The sequence below is a fragment of the Sceloporus occidentalis genome, unplaced genomic scaffold, assembly GCF_023333645.1.
Source record: "Sceloporus occidentalis isolate IW3139 unplaced genomic scaffold, rSceOcc1.0.p SCAF_3, whole genome shotgun sequence".
Lineage (NCBI taxonomy): Eukaryota > Metazoa > Chordata > Lepidosauria > Squamata > Phrynosomatidae > Sceloporus > Sceloporus occidentalis.
Window position 1 is genome coordinate 204424123 of NW_028316983.1, and position 16895 is coordinate 204441017.

Below are 16895 nucleotides of genomic sequence, written 5' to 3' on the forward strand. Positions count from 1 at the left end.
GGCTGAGATGGGATTCAAATCCAGGACTCCAGAGTCGTAGTCCAACACTCAAACCAGTACACCACACTGGCTGTCATATTCAAGGGACTTCCCTGTCCCCACTTTCAAAGAAAACTACTCACTCCTTCATTTCTCCTGATATTTGTAAATCAGAGCTTGGGGAGGGGAGCATGCTTTTTGGACTGGGCTGGCTTGCTGGGGGTGGAGTGTTCTGAGGGTTTTACCTCCCCCCCCCCCCACACACACCCATAACATTCTTAAGCTATTTTCAAAAGGAGAATTGTGGAACTGCCATATTCATCCGTGATGTATTCATTCTTAATGGGTCTAGATTCATCCTCTGTACATAGATTAAGGCAAAAATTCTTATTTGCCCCTTCCACTTGCTTAATCCTCAAATGAGTGAAAGCCAAGGGGCTAAGGATCAAGACTATTCAAAGCTGCTGTGTTCTCATGTGAGCTCCCATTCATTCAAAGCAGGCAATGCAGAAAATGCCCAGAAGGCCAAAAATGAGCACATCTAATTATGAAAGGAGGATGAGTTGGGCATAAAACATAGGGTTCATTCCCACTTGAAGTTTAATACGATTCCTGATTCACCCTCGCTCTGTTTTGGAAATCGATTCCAAAAGGTCCCTTGTTCTCACTATGCAATGGGATCTTTTTCTTACCCCAATGTAATCGCTTCTTTTTTGGCACAGTTGTCATCCCCACTAGTTGTGCTGCTTCAAAATGCATGTCAGTCATGAGTGACATAAGCACCAGCCCGGACATTTGACAAACCAACACTGGCTTTCACCATCTCCCAGATTATGTGATATTAAAGTTGCTTTGACACAAGATCTTCTGATGAGGCCTCTTGCTCAATTGATTAATCACAAGGGACTCTGTGCAATGTGGTAAACTTCTGTGACGGATGAGTCAGGAACAACTCTAAAGCCAAATACACTAGTAAAAATGTCATAATTTGACAAGCCTGTGCCAGGGGAGGGGGGCAGAGGAAGACCTTGGGAATTCTCTCCTGGACAGCAGACTGAAATGGGGGGCATGTCCTGGAGAAGGAGGACCAAGTCTAGGGGCACTGCTCTGACTGGCGAAGGCCTTGATGGTGGAGAGCGGCATGAGGGAGGACTGCAGGCCAGGAAAGGGCTTTTGTTCCCCCGCTGAGCCCCCCAGGCCAAGCTCCCCCACCTGGTGCTGCTGCTGCTGGGGCATCGATGAAGGGAAGAGGTAGTCCAGGATGATGGGCAGTTGGAAGCCGGCATTGCCCGGAGAGAACTGGAACGAGGAGGGCCTGAGGGATCCGGGAAGAGCTCCCCGCCACCTGGCTTGGGAAGGTGGACACTGCTGAGTAGGTAGGGCTGGGGGTCGCAGGTCAGGACGGAACAGCTGAGGGTTGGACTGGGTGCTGGAGGAAGAGGAGGGGGCCAAGGAGGGTGGATGGAGGGGAAGTGGGTTTGCCATCCCCACCAGGCCACTGACCAGGCTGAAGAGGGGCTCCGGCCAGAGCTGGTGAAAGTTGCTTCCATTGCCGCCACATTCTCCTCTGCCACCGCCCGAGGCCGGCTCTAGGGAGAAGCAGCCCGAGTAAGTGATGGGTGGCAAGTGGGTGCTTTGGCTCAGGAAACAGGCCTCCCCGATGGCCTCCTTGCCACTCAGGGGATCTCCGGGAAAGGGTCTGGGGAGAGAAGAGAAGGGCAACCTCAAGGTCAGTCCCCTCCTGGGCTCCTGTGCAGCCCAGGCCCCCCAGGGAGATCTCCCTTTCCCCGAGGGGGCACTATCCTCCTCCTCCCAGCTCCCTCCTCCAGCCCCTTCACTACCAACAGCGCCCAGTAAATCCCTCCTTAAGTGACCACTGCCACGGAGGACCAGGCACCACAAAATGGAAGGCATCCCAGGAGAATGAACAATGGAGGTGCCAGGGCTGTGTGAGGAGGACCAGGAGGAGAGGGAGGCAAGGAAAAGTTGGGGCACTGAGGAAAAAGAGGAGGAGGAAGAGGAGGAGACAAAGGCAAGGCAAATTGGTGTGACCTATGGATGCTTTTTTTAAAAAAAAATAAATAGAACGCAGAATCAATAGAATGGTTTTGCAACTACTTGCAAAGGAAAGTAGATTCTGCAATTAATGTTATTATTATTTTTTTAAAAGACCACCCATAGGTCTCATCAACAAGTAAAAAGGCAGCACTAGGGGTGTGTGACATCTCCAAAAAAACTGGGGAGGGATGGTAAGCTCCCCTCTGCCATTAGTCCCTCCCCTCCAGAAAGATGCAATTCCAATCTGTTGTTTCCACTTGCTGAACACTCTTTTGAACTCTTTTGTGTTTGCCTCGCTTTATCATGACAGGAATTGATCACATTGAGACAGGAACCAGTTTCAAATGGGAATGAGGGTCATTTAAATCCATCAGCGATTCAATTCTTTACATAGTGGGAATGCAGCCATAATATACATAATGGGCCAAATCCCTGTCCTCCAGAAGAGACTTCACTGCAATACTCTCCTGCTCCCCGGCATTATCCAAGAAATAAGGTATCTTAATAGACCAAAATTCTGAAGCCTTAAGAGAATGATGCAGATGAAACTGAGTTGTTCCTACCATATCCTCACCTTAGCTTACCTCTAAGAGCAGGGTATGTTTTTTTAGAACAGTCCATATGGTTCCTAGGTGAAACCAGGACAAAGGGGGAAACAATATTTCTTGTTCATGAGCCTATCCTACTGAAATATAAAGCAGAGTGTGGGAGCTCTAGAGCCTAGGAGCAACCACCAAGAAGGTCTTGTCCTATGTTCTTTCCAGATGTACCTGTCAGAATGGTGGGACAGAGAGAAAATCCTCCCCAGAACATCTCAGAATAATGAGCAGGCTCAGATAGGGAGATACTCCCCTTCACATAACCTGGGCCTAAGCTGTATTGGGTTTTATAGATCATAACCAACACTTTGAATTGTGTCCAAAACAACCAGCAGCCAATGGATCTGTTTCAACAAGAGAGTTGTGTGCCATATAGCCAATCCCAATTCACAGTATGGTTGCAGCTCGCTGGTTTCTGAATATTCTTCAAAGAGATACATAGTTTCTACATTTCAGCCTCATCACATCCTAATTTTTCATACCTACTATTTTTAATGCAATTCAAATACTACCTGTGACTTTCAATTCTCTAAAAATGTGCATTCTGGCTATGGTCCTAAATCCACGTATGATGTCTAAACCTCAAAAGTGTTAACTGGAGCCTGCCAACCTAAATGTTTTTAGGCAAACACAGCCTTAGATTCTAAAACTTTTGAAAACATTGCCTACTGAAAGTCATCAGTGCTGTTTTGAAACGTTCAGATGAAACTATACACTGTAGGAATCAGAAAGCTACTGTAGGACTTTATACCCCTTCAGGGTTGCACATGTACAATCTCCACTTCTACAAGATATTATTCTGAAACTTTATTTCAAATTTGCAAAAAAAAGTGATTTGTGTTTTGGGACATTCATTCATTTTGAGGACTTTTTTTAAAATCATCAACGGCTATAAATGGGCTGGAGCCAGTTGTGTCTGAAATGAAACCAAAAGGCTCAAAAGCAGATGGCCTAACATGTTCAGTGAAAGTGCTGCCTGGAAATGTAATGCATTCTTCACTAGCCTCAAGGACTAGCCTCACTGCTCATCACCAACCTTTGAATCAGCCTCATTCCCTTATTCTCATAGGCTACTAATGAGAACGGCCAAGAGCCAAAGTGATCTGAAAGTCACACTGTATTTTCATTCCCTGCCCCATATTAGTACTCTTGTTTTATTTATATATCCAGTAGTTTAAATCTTTAAAACAAGTAACATATTTATATACAAAAAGATATATATTTTATATACAAGAAGTTGCATGTTTATACATGTTCTTCTTGTCTCTATATCACATTTGATAAACATTTAGCCTTCCATATGTTGCTGGATTCAGGGGTATCTAGCACTTTCCATGTCATGCTGGATCCACTCTGAGGTTCAATCTGAACTTTAACAAAGCTATTCAAGATACCAATCCAATTCTGAGAATAGAGTGATGCACTTCAGATTGCTTTGGTAAAGGCTGAATTAAAACCTGAAGAAGGTTCATCACCCCATTTACATAGAAACCACCAGCTGCCACTGGTTGGATTGCAACCCATCACCACCCCTCACCACTGGCTATGGTGGTTATCCTGAGCTGTAGTCTATCCACATCTCAAGATTCTGTTCTACAGTTTAGAAAGTAAGGAGAGGCAGCTGGGTACAGCCAGCATCATGTAATGGTTTGAGTGTTGAACTAAGCCTCTGGGACAGCAGGGTTTGAATCCCTGCTTAGCCATGGAAATCCGCTATATGACTTTAGACAACTTACACTCACAGAGTAAAAGAAAGGCAATAGCAAACCTTTGAATAAATCTTGCCAAACATACTCTGAGAGAATCATCATGAGTTTGAGTATACTTAAAGGAATGTAAACAAGAAAGGTCAGGACTGGTTTGTACTTGGAAGAAGGCAGAGAGGCTTCCTTAGCACCTGGAGAAGCTACATCATTGTTTCCAAGTATTTAGAATTCTTTGAGATAAGGTGTGTGTGTGTGAGAGAGAGAGAGAGGGGGGGGGGGAGATTCTGCAGCCATTATATATTTTCTTTTTAAAAACTTTTGATAAAGTCTCTTGCCAAAGGCCGCTACATAAAATCTGTAGCCATGTGGTTGAAGGCTGGGACCTCCTAAAGAGCAGTGACAACTAGTCAATGAACAAGAAGATGAGATAGGAAGGAAATGGAGTTTTTAAAACTGAATAGGTAAACAATATGCAGGATGGATCCATAAATGGTCCAAAAACTGTGTTCAAAGAATCACCATTAATGACTGTGCTTCAGATTGGAAGGAGATCTCGAGCAGAGTGCCACAGCATTCTATTCTAGGACCATTACTCTTCAGTATTTTTTATCGGTGATAAAATGATAAGATGATGGGGTGGAGGGATTGGGAGGGATGGCTAACACATTGGAAGATAGAATCAGAATTTTTAAAAAAACCACACTAGAGCCAAAACACACTACAGCCAGTCAATTTTAGAGGTCAGAAGTTCCCCGACTTCGAAAAAGTGCTGGGTGAGCGAGACATTGACCTGGGATGCATCCGGGCAATGACATCCCAGCTAGATAGGTGGTGATTTAGGTTTGATAACATCCGAGGGCAACCGAGATCGTGAATTCAAGCTGGAAAAAGTAAACCAGCTTATTTGTTAATGGGATAAGCTCCCAAGTCTTCTCTGTCAGAGGGCTCTAGTGTCACAACATACTACTATTCCCAGGATACTCTTACACTGAGCCAGGGCAGTTCAAGCAGTCTCAGACTGGATTATTTCTGCAGTGTGTTTTGGCCACTAGATAGACTAAAAAAATAGCCAGAAATTAATGAAATGAAATTCAGTGGAGACAAATGCAAAAGTCTACATTTAGGCCAGAAAAAACAAATTCACAAGTAAAGGATGGGAATATATGGCTGAGCAGTACTACATGTGAAAAGGACCTCAGGATTATTGTTGATCATAAACTGAACATGAGCCAACAGTGTAATACTGCAGGAAAGAAAGTGAATGCTATTTTAGCCTACATTAATAGAATCTTTGGCCCATTCCGCACGAGCAAAAAGTACATGCTCGGCACGTACTAGAGTTATGAAAGGGCATCCCTTCCAGATGCCCTAACCCTAGTACATGCCAAGCACGTACAAAATGGTGGCGCCCTTTCTACATGTACGTCGCCATTTTGACACAGCGGACGCTTAGTGTCCGCACATTGTGGCACAAAAATGCCACCGCAAGTGCACCAATGGCGCCTTGCAGCATCATTACCGCACCTCAAAAAGAAGCCGCTTTTTGCTGCTTCTTTTTCCACCACTGAGAACCCTCCCCGTTTGGAGGCTGAGGCTTCCTGGTGGCGGAAACGGAGGTGCCAGCAGACCGTCCTTTTTGGGCAGTCTGTAAAGCGCCATAGTTTCCAAGTCAAAGATAAAACCTATTAGGAAAGACTGAAAGAGCTAGGCATGTTCAGCTTGGTGAAGAGAAGACTTGGGGCTGACATGACTGCTCTCTTTAAATATCTCAAGGACTGTCATAGGCCCCTACATAAGAAAAGAATGCAGGCTGTTCTCTGCTGTCCCAGAGGATAGGACCTAGTCTAATGGTCTAATGGTTTGAGGTTACAGGTGGGTAGGTTTTGATTGAACATTCAAAGACATGTCTTGAGAGGAAAAGTGGTTCTGCAGTGGAACCAGTTGCGTAGAGAAGTGGTGGGGCTTTCTCCTCTAGATGTCTTCAGAACACATTCACACATTCATGTTGATCATGTCATTAAACTGTCAGTGAAGTGGAATTACATTACTGCATTCTTCCATTAATACAAAATGAAGGGCAAAGATGGGACAATTCCATTTCAATGACAGGATAAGCATGACATTATGTAGTTGAAAGTCTTTCTCGCGATCATGGTCAATCACAGTTTAATGACGGGACACTGACAGGATAAGCTCGACATTGTATGAAAATCTTTTTGTGATCACTCCATAAGGACAGGACAAGGACCCAGTCTGATAATCTCCACTTTCCTTGGCTCTTGGTTTTTACTAAGCTGCCTTTCCATCTCTTCTGCCCAACCTCCAAACTACTGTTTTGTGCACAGGCCAGTCTGCTTTTTTCCTGGGAATTCTCTTCATTGCTGTTCATCACTAATACATATCCTCTTGAGACTGCACATCACCACTAACTTCTGTAACTCTCAGTGCAACTTTAGCAAGCCCAAATAATATGGATTCTTATCCCAGTATCTAAGCGAAACCACATCCTCCTGTTTTTCCCTGCAGCTAAAAGATCTGTTCATGCATGGATACACTCCACCTTGTGTTCCTCTTCTATAATCAGATAGAAAAAGGAAACGACATAGGTTGCCCTTGCTTTTCATATTCGTATTTAACTTGTACTCAGAGCATTTCTAACTTTTCTTATTTCTATGTTCCCCTTCCAGTTTTATTTCATCAATGTACATTTCTCCAGTTTCAAAGAAGGGTGACTTTGTTTATTCATTTATAAAAAAATATTTATATCCTGCTCTATACTGTATGATCTTAAGATGGTATACAAGTAATATCAAATTAAATAATTGTAAACAATTTATAATTTGGAAGTAATAAAGGTTAATTTAAACTGACTAAAGCATATTAAACTATTCATCAAGATAAAAACAAGTTGCAATTCAACAAAAGGTTAAAGCACCTTAAGATCATGTGCATGCACATTTTGAAAGAAATCACTCAGGCCCCAAAGATTGTAATGAAGTGTTTTGGGGCATATTGGTAGTCGCTGCAATTCTTTGAATATCATGTATCATTTCTATATGGTACTCCAGTCACTGCTGCTGAGTTTTGCACTAACTGCAGCTTCCAAGGTATGTACAGGGGTAGCACCACATAATGGAATTGCTTTTATTATTTTTATTCTGTAGAGGAGAGTAATGTAAACTGCTTTTAGGGACACTAAAGTTGTGCCCAGAATGAAATTCAGTAAATCATAATTCAGCCTTGTTTTCAAACATGTACATATGTGTGTGTGTGTGTGTGTGTGCATGCGTGCATTTAAATATGTGTTGATTTGGTCATCTGGTAGAAAAAGATTGTGTTAATTTACTCCACCTTTCCACAATCTTGTATCCTCCAAAGCATTTAGACTACAGTCCCTGTTAGCCAGCATCACTCAGCATAACCAAAGGTCAGGAACAGTGGTAACTGTAGTGCAAAATGACACCAGTTTGATAAAATGGATTTCCTCCTTAAAACTAGGAGTGTATTTACACTGTAGAAATAATATAGTTTGACACCACTTTAACTGCCATGGCTCCAGCCTACAGAATCCTGGAATTTGTAGTTTTGTGAATCTCAGGAATCTTTGGCAGAGATGGCTAAAAGCCTTGATAAACTGCAAAGCCCAGAATACCATGCCATGGAGCTGCAACTCTGAAAGTATTGTTAAATGGCATTATTTCTACAGTGTAGACACATCCTGGGCTACACTACAGTAGGAACACCTTCAGCCTTTAGGTAACTTCTTTTGTATCCACAGAACCCCTCCTGTCTTCTATAAAGACAAACATCTTAAGACCATCTTTCTTCTGCTCGTATAAGTGGTTTCAAGCAGAAGAATAATGTCTCATATGTTTCAAATTGCTCATATGAAGCTCAAATTGCAGTATGGTTATTGCTATGCAACACCGTACTACAGAGCTTAGAAAATAAGTCATACTTTTTAAAAAATAAACATTTGGAATCCGTTTAAAAAATAAACATTTGGAATCCATCAGTCAGCAGGGCCATTATAGTCCAAAATGTAACTTTTCCCCAGGTTCTGGCATATTGTCCGGTTAGCTTGGGAGATTGTAGCTATACCAGATACTACCTGATCCTTGTGCATGGAAAACAGCCAGAAAAATCCAGATGAATGACCAAATGTGTCATCATATTTCCCTATTAATAATAATAGTAATAGTAGTAATAGTAATTTCAAAAGCATTGTGTAGAAGAAAGCATTATTTTATGATGGAGAAGATACCCTTGGAACTCCACTACATTGTCTAAATTTTAATTAGTTTGTACTGAAACAAATGTAAGTGGAAATCAAAAGCTTCTTAGGCACTTTTCTGATTGGTAAGGTCAGCTACATTGGCCTGAACCGTATGCAGGTAAGTAAAACCTGTCACAAGGGCTGTGCTACTAATGGAAGAGACACAAATACCTGACTTTAAGCAGACTTTTAAAAAACACTTCTCGTATGAAACATTTCAGTGTTTTCAGTTTCTCTGGGCATAGCTACTTAATCAAGGTAAGTTATCTTGACACAACACCCCTGGAGCAGCTCATCTTTGGGGGATGAACAAAGTGTTCTGTGATGCCAAGCTGGCTTGCTATCAGTTAGAGCACACATGATGCATCCTTGGAAAGTACAACTGAGGCTAGGGGAAGTTCTGGAGACAGCTTTTTCATATATTTATATGCCTCCAAAGACAAAGCGATCAGCTTGATTTAAGAACATATGGGCTGTGATCACAAACCACTGAAGTGGGCATGTTTGCCCTTAAACTAGGGATGTAAATCTTCATTTATTTCATACTCATATGGGAGAATGATTTTTTTTCAAAGGTTTCCTCTCCACTGGGTGAGCTTATGAGTGTTTTGGCACATTTTTGTTGATGTTTTTTCACATTGTAGAAGTTATTTTGCAAAACAATTTGCAAAGTTTCTTGCACAAAATGCCATTATTTTTGCACCAAAGAATGAAAATGAAAAAGCAGGGGCTGGTCTTTACACTCTCACAGAGAGGTACAAGGAATCTTGCAGGCTGATCTTTTTTTCAGTGAGGTGTCTCAACATATCAAGGAATCCTGTCTCACTGAAGCACGATAAAATTTGTGAATATTCTTTACATATGTGCCTTAAAACGATGAGCAGCCCAGAGGTCTCTAATTTTTGTATAGGTAATTATTTATCCAATGTTCAATTAGTAGACAGGAGAGCCACAGATGAAGAGCAAAAGTGGGAGGAAGAGAGGGAAACTGGGACTTTTAAAAAGCAGCTGTAATGTTTTGTTTTGTTTTTTAAAATGAGATGACAGAAAATTGATCACTCTTATGATTAAGATTAATCAGGGCTGTCTCTACAAAATCCCTACCTGTATGCCATGCTGAAGTAAATTGTTAAACTTTGAATGCCAGAGGATTCTTTATCTCCTTTGTTCTAACAGACCAAGGGTTTCTCCCAATAATCCTGGAAAATGTTGGGCTATTATGCTCCTGAGTTGCATAACTTCTAATGGTTGTTCCCATTGGTTGCACCCAGTCACAGTTCATCCATGCCCCAAATATATCAAGCTTCCATTCTTTTCTTTTTCCTTCTTTGTTTTTTTCCCCCTTAAAGTATGTTGTTGGTGGGGTTGTCTCTGCTGAGAGAAGGAGGAGCAGAGGACAACCTGCATGGCAAGGATCAAGCCCTCATTTAACTTCTAGTGGGACTGTCCAGAGGTAAAGGAAGAACTGAAGACAAAACTTGGTTCTAGTGCAAACTGTCTGGATGATGTTCAGACAGTTCAGCACTGAATCCAAAGTATAACACCCTTAAAACATTTAAAAGTAAATTACCTTTTGCCCCAGATTTTCCTGGAAGATCTTGAGTCCTATGTTGCAGTGCCAAGTGACTGTTTAGCGTGTGTCCCATTATGCCACCTGGCACCATTGCTATTGGTGCACATGACTCACTCTGAAGTCAGAACAAAGTGCTCAACCATGTGATCGACACTGGGTGCCTCATTCTGACCCCAGAGCAAGCAATTTGCACCAGTGGCAGCAGCTTTGGCCAGCACAGCAGGATGCACACATAAACACACTCCCAGCATCACAACCTAGTGCACAAGGTAATAGGAGGGTGAGGGATGTCCAGCAGCTCTAGGACCAGAATACTCCAAACTGCTCCCAGACTATTCTGGCCCACGCAAACCCAGCCTTTGACAGATTCTGTAACAATAAATCAGGAATTATTAGACCTCCTTTAAGCACTCACTCCTGTCACTCAGTTATCCATGTTTTGTTTTTTAAAGGGCCTCACCATGAAAGGGGGCTTCTCAGATCAAATCAAATTTCACTTCACATAATCTAGCATATGATGAAAACCAACATTTGAGGTCCAGCATTTCAGTGTTGGACCAGCAGCTGGGAAATCTAGCTTCTAGGCCCCATTAAGCCTTGAAACTCATTGGGCAAACTTGGTATGACTTTCTCTTACCCCAATTCATTTCACAGGGCTGCTGTGAGGTTCAAGGCAGGCAAAGGGAAGGCATGTATCCCACTTCTAACTCGCTGGAGTAAAGGTGTCATATTAGCTTATAAATACATTTTCACCATACCATAACCATCAGGGAGCTTTGCTCACAGCCATATTCTCCTCAGATCATCCCAAATTGGAAAATAAAGGGTGTTACCCAAAAGGTGCATGTCAAGATACATTATAGTGGCATTGATAGCCTCCCTCTTCTTGTATTACTGCCTGCTCTGAATCAATCTATTAATCTCTTTGTCCACAATTCACAACAGTTAAGAATCTTTAAACCCCATAAAACGGATAAGCTTAATCGCACAGAACTCTATTGGAAGATTGTGTGCTTTACACTGTAATGGGATTGTTCAAAGCAAGAATATATACATTGGCTTAAGTGTCTTGTAGGCTGCATAGATGATAAATTAACTTGGTAAGTGTTTCTTCTGGCACACATGCTTGAATCTCCACGAAATGAACTATTAAACAGGCCTTGTAATTTGTCTATGTGCAGTTTATATATCTAAAATATAAGATATCTTAACATTTTTCAGAATCATTTTCTTCTAATTCTGTGCAATTCACAACAGAAATCATAACAACTGGCCCTGCTGTGGTCTGAAATGTACATATATTTTAACAATACATAACCCCTGAAACCTACGATATTTATTGTATTCCAGCATAATTGTCTTGACACCCCAGCATTCACATGTCTGAATCAAAACAATAGTCACTTGACCAGATGGCCAAGAGAAATAAATCTGTATTGCAACATGGGAAACAAAGACTTTTTATCTCAGAGTTCTGATTTCTCATTAAATAGTAAGTTGCTTTTGACAGATGTGCTGTACTTGTATTCATTTTTAATCTCAGCCATATGGTAGCACAGTCTAATGATATTTCAGACATCCTTACAATTTGTTATTAAAGATTGGAGAGCATAATGTACATGAAAATTGATAAGCATGGAGGTGCAGGGATTTTTTGTGATTTGGATTTGAGAAATCAACCCAAATTGCCATTGGTCTCTAAATGATGAAATGGTTTTCAAAGTAATGTGGGGGGGGGGGGAGGGGTCTGACAGACAGCTTTTATTTTTACAGTATAAAATAGATTGAGCCCCCTTATAGTGAGTCACAGTATGGATACCTTCCATGTAGCTTTGTCTACCAGCAATACATGCTGATTTCTCAGAAAAGGTTTTATTTCTTGGCCTTGTCATCATCTGAAATTTTTCAAATCAAACTGTAGCAATGCCAGGCTCAGTCAAACAGTTCTGTGTGACCTTTTATCTTCCACTGTGATGTGGGAATACATATTGCTCTGAGAGATGTGAAAATGACTTGGATTGGTCAAATCCACCCCATTGGACTTTGTATAGCCTAGTGTAGTAGTGGGCAATTGGTGGCCTTCCAGACAGTTGCAGCTCCAATCATTCTCTACCATTGGCTATGTTGGCCAGGACTGGTAGGAGCTGAAGTCTAAAAACACCTTCTAGTCAGCAGTGGTTGGTGGCTGCAAAGTCAATGAGATGGTGAATCTGTCCATTCTGAAAGTTACAGGGACTATTCAAGGTATTGAATTTATTTTGTAGGTAAGGTTCAACACTTTGGAAAGCTGTTAAGTCCAAGGAGTTTGGACTAAAGCCCTTAATGTTTGGATTAGATTCACATCCCATTAACAAAGGAGTCACCAGCCCTAGCTGCATATAATCTTTATCCCCAGTCTGTGTTTTTTTATAAGATAAAACAGGTTCAGTCAGATCACTTAAAACAAGAGGGAGGAACCTGTCACTCTCCACATGTTATTAGATTCCAACTCCCACCCATCTCAGTCAGAATAGTCTATAGTCAAGGATGCTGAAAGTTATAGATATGAGAAGGTCCACAGGTTTCCCATTGGTTCTTTAGAATGTAAAGATTTTTTTCCGGAGAGCCACCATGAACCACACAATCATGGGATCGAACTTTTATAAACTCCACCCTTTCATCCATGCACATATAGATCACTTTTGCAACATCACTATACTTGAGGTTCTCCTGGCAGGATATAAGTTTAAGACTTGGGAATGGGAAGATACAGAGAGAACGCTTCCTTCTTACCTGCTTTGCTGTTTTTTCCTGCCTCCAGAGTGCCATCTCAGTAATTAGAGCCAGGAAATGAAGCCAAGTTCCTCATTTCATTCTTTGACAATGTCAGCATTGGCTTGAAGACCCTGTGGACTTGCTTATGCAGTTCAACAATCACCATGTTCCCAGTGTCAACTGTATTCTCATTTTTCAAAAAGTTGGACATCATATCAGACTGAAAGAGTGTTCTCTCACTATCTACTTGCTGGACATAACATCCTTAGTACTGTTGGCATCATGGTACAGCTGGTGCCACCAAACAGCTCTGCCCTACTATAAGCTTTGGTTTGCTTCTGTGTTATACTGTGTGGGTTTATAATCCGTATCCCATCACAAGGCCACCAAATGTGATGTTTTTCAGTCCTTATGATGCCACCACACTACCACCAAATGTGTAGGCTCACCTCTAAAAATCTCTTCACTGCCACCAACTGTGAGGTTCACCACAAGAAATCCAACCATTATGCCCCAATATGAGGTTTCTACCTGTTAACCCATCAAATGTAAAGACTTCCACTTTGCATACTACAATCTCTGAGAATGAGGTTTGTCCCTGATCCCCACCTCTTCCACTAGAGTAAGACTTCCTCCTGTCCCCTTTGGGTAACTCCAAATTTGCTTATTGTATAAATGCCCTCAAGGTTTACAGAGGATTTACACATCTTCTATCCCCAATGGATACCACCCCTCTTTCATTCAATCCTGCAACCACAGACACCTTGTCTTAATTGAAGTTAGATGGCATTCCTGGATGGCAAAAGCAAGAAAAGCAACTCTTTATATAAGTTAAACATAAAGAAGTTACTCTTTCACACCCACTCCTCTCTAACTAAGAGGCTGAGCAGACCGTCCCTAAGGTGTGACCTGCAGCTGCCTCCATCTTCACCAGATTGAGATTGCAGCAACAACATGCTGCAGCCCTAATGTGGCCTTTCCAGGGCCCTGGAAAGGGCATTGTAGCCACTGCACCGCAGCTTTATGGTGCTCCTTTGGTGCTGCGTCATTTAAACACAGCACCAGAGGAGCACCGTGACACCGCACACCCTGTGGTGTGGTGTGCAGCATCACACCACCAGGGGGTGGAGTTAGGACGTGTGTCATATGGATGCCACACCCCAACTCTGCCCCCAGGCCGGCCTTAATCACCTGTCTGCACAGCCCCTAACTCAGACTCATAAACCTCTCATTTATTCCTAAACGTCATTGACTCTTACCCCTAAACCTTCCACACCCTTTAACCCATACCAAAAATATCAACATCTTCACTATAACTAATACCAAATACCAACTCTTTTACTATCACTTACCAGCCTTATGCAAATATCTTCAGTTAGCATTCACTCTGACATTCCGTTCTCTCCCCTCTCCCAACATCGCCTTACCATATACTCTGTTATACAACCAATGCATTAAATAACATTTTCCAATACAAGTCCATGATATCACACACTAACCATTGCAGCTGAAGCAGATTGTTACATTTTGGGCAATAGTGTTTTCCTATTGGAAGCCTATGAGGGTTTAAGAAACCCCATAGTCCCAATTAGAAGCCACTCAAGCTCCAGGATTAATTTATAAAGTCAGTGAGTTAAAGTGCTTGCCAATAAACTAAGAATGCATTCCTGAGAAAGATGCTTTTAGGACACAACAGGAGTGGGATGAGCATCTACACTCCCATGTCTCATCATCACAAGCACAGCAGTACAAATGCATGAGTCCCAACAATTTTAAATCAAAAATTTTCCTGTTTGTTTACTACATCCAAGAGAGCAGTTTTCTCAGTTGTTTGTTAAATGAAACATCTGTCTACCAAACAGCTGTTCCCCCTTCCCCCAAATTAGCAGATTGTGCAATAAAGGAATGGGAAACCTATTTAAATGTAGAAAGAGTTAGTGAACTGGAGTTATTAACTGGAGAAAGTGAAAAACATTTTCTGTGTTTATTGAAAAATGTTCTGCCTCTGGAGGTTTCCAGCTCAAATTAGCACAGCTTAGAAGTGGCTAGTTACAAACAACTACTTACTTATAATTAATTCCTTTTTTCCAAAAATGAAGGCATAACTAAGTTGCACTATGATAATATAGTTTCACATTTTCTGCAGTGTAACCAGAAGCTTTATGCTAGTTTTATAGTTACGTGGGTCTGGCCTCACTAAATAGCATAGGAGGAATATCACATGGTTTATGGATCATGTACTGTTTCATTGTGAGTGCTGAGGTTGCAATTATGTGGGTTAAACTTTCATAGAATATGCTTTGCTCTGCAGGCAAACACTGTATCGCATTCAGATATATTTTTTAAAAAATAAATAAAGAGTCAGTATTTTGCATACTTTTAAGAAATGGGAAAGTAAGAAGTTATTTTTAAAATGCCAGCTGTAATAGTTATAATGACTTTAACTTTATTTTTTTTTTTTTTTTGAAAGCCTGGGAATTAGCTATATTATTTTTAATTGACTGTAAGAACTAGAGCTTGAGAAAGTTATGTTTTAGAGTTCTGGTTGAAAAAAAACGATATTTATTTCAATGTGGGGTGATGAAGAAGATGATGATGATGAGGAGGATTTCTCTCCTTTTCCCCAGTATTAGTCAAGGTGTTTTACAAATTATTAAACCCAGCACAGATTAAAAATGTATAAAAACAGGTGTGTGTGTGTGTGTGTGTGTGTGTGTGTGTGTGTGTGTGTGTGTCTAAGACCCTAACACCACATGGCCTCAAATAACACCATCATTTTAGGATGCTATAAACAGAGTGTTCTTAACTGTCACCTTATATGCAGTTCTGTTTCATCTTTAGCAAGTCAAGAAGAACAAAACTGAAATGTTTTGCATATGTTATATTTTTGAATCTGGTTTGTTGCTTGCTTACACACACACAGAGAGAGAATATGTAAAACTGAAAGCATTTAAAATTAATCTGACATATTTTTTTAAAAAAAACAAACAAATAACAAGACAGTACACCATCAAAAGCTCATTGCAGTTAATTTCTAAAATCCTGCTAAAACTGGAAAGGTTTTGCTTCATTTGCCAGTGAAAGAAGAGCAAAGAAGGGCCCTCCCTTAGGAGGCAGTCTGAGAGAAGGCCCTTCCCCTGGTTTCTACCAAACTAGATTGGGATTTGGGAAGATAGGGGGAAAGAGAGAAGGACCTCTCTCCAAGATCTTAGACCTCAAGCAGACTCATATGAGGAGCTGCAGCCCAGATTTTAGGACTAAATATGGGACAGAGATGGATTTGGATTTGATGTTATAAGCAAAATAGTCATGCTTGTCAAATGTCAATTCAATTCAACCACCACATCGCCTATACTGGGAAAGGTAACAGATGATTGATGAGGAGACAGTTTGAAATTTTCTCAAAGATTACTGGTGCAACTATGAAAGAATTAGATTTAGTACACAGCAAGACAGGTATGCCTAGATCAAAGTATTAACAGACTGCTGTGAACATCTCCCCTTGGTTGCCTCATTCCTGAGTTAAAAGTGTTTATATTCTTCCTTGAGAGCTGGACTTCATTTCTTCAAATGAAGGATCATTTTCCTTTTTCCTGTATCTTCCTTTCTGATCACTTCTGGAAGCTTCTGGAATTTGAGGAGAAAACTGCATAAAATCTACTGCAACTGTGTTTTTTGACTTTACAGAGGAAGGAGGAGTGTTCTACCTACCTAACACTCCAAAGTGATGTCTAATCATAACCTGGATGATCTTATGGTAAAACTGAGGGGCTGTGCAGACTGGCCATTAAGGCCTGCCTGGGGGCGGAGTTGGAGTATGGCGTCCATGCGATGCACGTCCCAACTCCACCCCATGGCAGCATGACATTGGGCACCACTCCACACAGCACATGGTGTCACAGCACTCTTCTGGCGCTGCATTTACATGATGCAGTGGCAAAAGAGTGTCT

At 41.4% G+C, this 16895-nt stretch overlaps 1 pseudogene; it reads right to left on the bottom strand.

Moving 5' to 3' along the window:
- Positions 1-257: 257 nt before the first annotated feature.
- LOC149317371 (early growth response protein 1-like) lies at positions 258-1893 on the bottom strand (annotated as a pseudogene).
- Positions 1894-16895: the final 15002 nt, after the last annotated feature.